The sequence below is a fragment of the Dromaius novaehollandiae genome, chromosome 6 (genome assembly GCF_036370855.1).
Source record: "Dromaius novaehollandiae isolate bDroNov1 chromosome 6, bDroNov1.hap1, whole genome shotgun sequence".
Lineage (NCBI taxonomy): Eukaryota > Metazoa > Chordata > Aves > Casuariiformes > Dromaiidae > Dromaius > Dromaius novaehollandiae.
This window is the reverse complement of record NC_088103.1, coordinates 4,915,431-4,921,464: the sequence shown is the minus strand read 5'-3', so window position 1 is coordinate 4,921,464 and position 6,034 is coordinate 4,915,431.

Sequence of the window (6,034 nt, the reverse complement as noted above, 5' to 3'; positions counted from 1 at the left end):
TGATAAAAACAAATTCTCCTTACTAGTGGAAGACATCAAAGAAGGGACAACAGTGACAAATTACCACTTGGAAGGTTTAAACTGGACATGAGGAAAAATGTCTACCCGAGGAGGATGGTGTACCCAGGAGCAGGTCACCAGAGGTGGGGGAATTTCCATCTTGCAGGTCTTCAGGATTGGGCTAAGTACAGCTACAGCTGCCCTGATCTAGTGATGGCAATAGTCCTACTCTGATCTGGAGATCATACTAGGGACCCTCAGGGTTCCCTTCAACCAGTGAGATTCTCTAAGTCTCAGATTCTTTGCCCTGCTGCTTGTGTAGCCTAGACAGAGTCCACAGCACTACTGTGAACAGCACCATTACCATGACATCAGCCCAGAAACACTGGCCTTAGGGGACTGAAGAGGTTTTGGAGTAGGTTCTTATTCAAGAAGCCTTGTTGGTCTGTAATTTCATGGCAGAACACATGCATGGATTTGCGGGGGCTGGGATGAAGGGAGACATTACCCAGGGCAGAGACTAAGCAGGTGGTTTCTGATGTGCACAGTTGCCACATAGAAGGATTTCCCAAAGGCCAAAGCACAAGAGGAAGGACTATGAAAGGCAGGAATCCCTGAGCCCAATGCCTTAATTCACCTGCAGCCTCTGGTACATGCCCTGTGGACTTGTCCCACATGATGATCCAGGATGTGCAAATACAAATGAATGGCAACCTGGATGATGCTCTCCCAAAAGCAGAGCATGCAAATTTCTCCCAGTAGTAGGGACACACCTGCCATGCTGCCTCTCCATTGCACTTATTGACTCAAGTCTTCAACAGCATCTTTGCCATGGTTTTAACTTTACACAATATTGCTTTCTGGTCCTGTTTCCAGCCACAAACATGCTAACAGCCTCCTGGGTCCTGCAACTGGCTTCTCCTTCCTCCTGAGAAACTTTTGACCCTCTCACAATACAGATGACCAAGTAGTGTAACTTCTTGTGGACACATCTCATACCTTCTTGGATTTTCCAGAGAAGAATGAGGAAGCTATGGACTTACTGAAGAGCTGCCAAAACAGGGATAGGAAAAGCAGGATAGTTAAAGAAAGAGTGAGTGTAACAAATGGGCTTAAGAACAGGAAGTAGAGCACTTTAGAAGTGTGGATGGAAAAGGAAGGAGCAGTGGACTTAAGAGGAGAAGGCGAAGGCTGGCAGTCACCAGCAAAGAATGCATGAATGGCACCTCTGCTGTTATGGGCTATGGGAGACACTTTAGGGTATGTCAGGAACATTGAATGTTTGAGAGCCTTGTATTAGTGCATGAGGTTAGGTGTGGATTTCAGGTTCTCCTTGCAAGAGCTTCAGAAACCGTGGTGAGTAGTATAGGTGTCAAACATCAGTGCTCAGGGACAGCTGCTAACTTGTTTTTCTTCCCTGCCTCTCCAGACCAGGCATTTCTCAAGAGAAGGGAGGAACAGTAGAGCAGCTTCTGTGACGGGAGTGGGACTCTGCCCTGTGCCTGTGCAGTTCCCACTGAGACTTGTGACAAAAGAGTGATGTGAAGATGCTTCACAGAGGTTTAGAAGGAGAAGACTCCAATAGTACTTTGATGAGGACAGGACCAATTGTGCTGGGAGGAAAGGGTTTGTGCATGGGTTTGTGAAAAATTCTCCCTCAAGAAGAGTTAGGACTTTTTGCTTGATATTTGATTGTTGAAACCCTGGAGCTGCTGTGTTGCACAGTGAAGCCTAGCTTGTTTCTCAGTTTGGCTATGCATTTCCACCCAAAGCTGGCAGGAAAGAACAGACTGAGATTCAGCTAACAGCAGCCTTGAACAAGTAGCAGGAATTGTTGGGATCCCTACTGCCCCACGCGGAGGTCATGAGCCCTCGACAGTAATTGGGAAAAGTGGACATAAGAAGATCATGCTGCACTGGGCAGCAGGAGGGCTTTACATACAGTTTGACTATGATGTCTGCATACTCCCAAAGCTTCCCCACTCCCCACTAGGGCCTTGGAAAAAGGAGAGGTTTCTCATTTCCAGCAGGGCAGGAGAGAGGATTAAGTTGTGCGTGTGCAGGGTATAGGGACATGGAGGGCAAGTACAGTATCTGTGGGCATGAGACCTGCTTTCAAAGCAGCATATCATATACAGTACAGAGCATATTTCCCCTGGGGTTACCTGTGTATATCATCTGGGAATTCATCATTTGTGCTTTGGCAAATTCAATTCCACCTCCAAAGACAATTTCCAGCAATGGAAGAGTGAATCCTTTTAGACCCATCTCTCACAGACAGTGTGTTTGTCTTACCCAGCTCAGGGCCTCCTTCTGCCAAGTCTCCTCAAGGATCTGCAAGCAGCAAGGAATGCTGACTACATGTGCAGCTGGACCCCTGCAAAGCACCTCTGAGTCTCTGGGTCATGCAGGCGAGGGGGAGGTGGAGCTCAGCACCCAGTGAGGAAGGAAGAAAGGAGGGCAGATGTAGAGTTGCCTGTAAAAAGTGAAGCACTGCCTGAGAAAGGATCAGAGAGTTTCTGCAGCTCCCTGGCCCAGCCACTCTCTTGGAACAGACCTTTGGACCTCCATCTCCTGCTGGACATCCTCTATAGCACTACACGGTGAGCAGCTCATGGTCAGGCACTGCAGGGCATTGCCCACTGCCCCATGGTGCTCTGGACAGGGACAGCACTGACGGCTGGGGGGGGGGGGGCCTGGGCTTGTATCCTGCCCCACTCCATGCTTGTGCCTGAAGGGTCTGAGCTGGGTGGTGGGGGCATAGCCCTTTCCTGGCTGCCCAGGGCCAGCAAGGGCTGGAGGACAGGTGCTAGAGGTGGGAGATGGGACACAGGTCAGCCTGGCCCCAGAGCCCAGCCCTCGTCCAGCAGCATCTCCTGCTTCATGGGCAGATCAGCCAGTGCCTCTGGAACAGCCCCTCTGAGACATGAATGCAACTCTCCCTAGCCTTAAGATGAGGCCCCAATATGGTGATCCCTGTAGAAGGGGGTCATAAGCCATTCACCCAGTTGTCTGACCGTGGGCACTTGGCCTTTTCTGTGGTCCTGCATGTGGATTTCTTGCTTTCCTGCCCAGCCAGAAGGGTTCAGGAGGTGCTCTTGTTGTGAACACATTTTCTAGGAGCGCTGAGACTTTCCTGGATCAGGGCTGCTTGAGGAACCGTGGTCCTAGGGTGACAAGTGAGTGCTCCCTGCAAAGCCCAGCCTGACTGCAGTGCTTATATTTGGCCACCATAGGGGAGTAGGGGTGTGTGTGATTTGATGCTGTGTGGCTAGGCCAAGATATTAGATTGCACTTCCAAACCTACCTTTCTCTGCACAATTGGTCACTCTGTGTTAGTACCAGACTCTTTACCTGCATATTTGCTTGTCTGATTTAAGCTGTATGATGGCCAAGCCTGTCACTGGAAGCCTGTTGGAACAGACCGTGTGTCTGCTCTTTTCCTGGGCACAGCTTGAACTTTTTCTTCTGTTCAAAGAAAGGACATTAACAATATGGGGAGGATAAAAGGATTTCATTTTCTGGAGGAATAAGGAAGTGTCAGTAACACCAGAAGCTTTGGGAGTGTGCAGACAGCATGGAGGGGCACAAAGAGAGGCACTGCCCTTGTGGAGGCTTCTTGCTGTTAGATCAGCTGAGGAGGAGCAGCACCCAGTTGCTGTGCTCTGGGTCAGAGTTGTTAATTGCTTCTTTTATTTTCTGGCTCTCTTTATCACAATGGAAATGCTCTGCTCAGCATGGTGCAGCTGGGAATGGAGAGGACAGGGAACTTCATCACCTCTCAGGAGGTTGTGGCTGTGCTAGAGAGAATGCTGTCAACAGCAGTTCCTCTTTTGAAGGACTTACTGTCCCTTCTTCTTCTCCTAGCAATGCTAATAGTTGTTTCATTCACTTTTGCTCTTCAAACATCAGCTACAGGCTTTCTGAGATAGCAGTAGAGGACCGACCAAGATGGCAGAGGGTTCAATATCTGCTGTGGCTTATAGAGTATTGAGAATGTCGACCTTGTGATGACATGATGAATCAGAAAGTTGTTTTCTTTTATTTGAAGCAAAGATAGAGGTGCTGGGAAACTACATGGGGGCCTTGTGTTCTGCTCGACAGGCAGAGGAGTGGTTAAATTAATCTGAAAAGGGGGAGAAAAGCACATAAGAAAAAATCTTTTAGAAGAAACTTCAAATAAGCTGTTTTGGTAATGCTTAATTGTATTTTATGTGGAAATCTTAGTAGGCCTATCTATTCTGATTGAAGAAAAGAGGAGCAAATACAATCATCTCTGCAGTGCTGTATTTTCTAATGGATATTGTGCAGAATTTTCAGTCATCTTAATAATTTCTTTAGACCCATTCCCCCATTTTTGAGCTTGTGGGTTTTAATTTTTTTTTATACATTTAGCCACCAGCAGTAAAAGCCACCTTCTTCTGCAGTCACAACTTTCCATAGAAGTTGCTGCAGGGAATATTTGCAGCAGAATTGAGCACATAAGGAATTGAGGATAAGGAACTGAGACATTCCCAAAACAAACAGGTCCTCTTTTTCCTCCCTCTGTAATTGCTCAATAGTAATTATTGAACTCCAGACAAGCTTGTCAGCAGCCCAAACCATATTTCTACATCCTAAAGAATGCCCCTTCACATACTTTCCGTGATGATCCATTTTATCTCATAAAAGCTGAGCTGAATGTAGGTGAACATATTTGCATTTTTACTGTTTTGAAGCAATGTAGACCAATATTTGTGTATTGTACAGCTACAAGTTTTCAGAAAGAGAATAAAGTAATGGCACAGTATAGTCATGATTGGCAAAAGCAGTAGTGCTCTAAAACAGAGGATCCTTAGAATAAAAAGTAAGCCCTCATAATACTATCAGAAGGTAATATAACATAATAAAGGTTGTTGCAGCTCTCCACAGATCCAAGGATGGAGTTCGATGACAATTGTTTACCAGAGCTGGACTGTGCAGGGCTGGGTTCAACCATACTTTTGACACAGCCTGTGCCTCAGCAACCAGAAAGAAACTCCAAAATTAGAGTAAGTGGAGGGGAAAGAGCAGTGTATGCAGAAATGATGGTGAGGATGACCCAGTTTGCTCAAGTATAATGCAGAGCATCACTCCCAGTGTTTGGCTGATGTATTTGCTGTACAGACATGGGACTAAATCCTCACTTTCATCTTTCCCTAGTGAGTCCTGGAAGCTTCACTGTTTGCCATTGAGATGAAACTACATAAAGGAAAAGGTGAAAGAATGTCCCCTCTGAAAGACATGTTTGTGGCCAATGCACAGACTGTATCCCACTGCTCAATGAGTTCTTACTCTGCTGCTGTGGAAACTCCTCCCAGTGTTTTGACAACAGCTGTTCAGAGAGGAATGACTAGGGAATTCACTTTATCCACATACCAGCATGTCACTTGCAGAAAGCCCCATCTGCCGCTCTGATCTAGGAGCACTTCATCCCACTGCACCTGGGGCCAAGAAGGTGCAGACCCAAAGGTTCCTGGAGGTATTAACACAGGAGAGCTAACACTGCCTCTGGCAGTTTGCAGACTGACTCTAGGTACACAGAGCCTGCAGTCACTGCCCTGTAACAGTTCGTGAGTCTCATCCCAGAGAGTGCCTGGTGGCTCTCTTAGAAGATAATTTATTTTTAAATTGCTGCTTTTTTTCCAGGGTTTCTTTGACATACTATGATGGCAGGAGAGAAAAATACCAGGGACTTCCTTTTAGAAGCACTGGAGGATCTTGTGCTGGATACGTTTGAGAAGTTTAAATAAAAGTTATCACATATCGATTATGATGGGATGGCCAATCTCTCCAAGGATTTGGTCAGTAAGGCCAACGATCCAGTTAAACTTGCAGACCGCATGTGTGACCACTATGGAGTGGACCTTGCTGTGGATGAAGCTATCTGTGTGCTTGAAAGGATCAACCAAAAAGACATTGCAGCTAAACTGAAAGAGGAGAAATGAAAAGGTAAGGAAACTGTGGTTACTGTTACTTTCCTTTCCTTCTTTCTGCTTGTCCCTGGAAAAGGCAC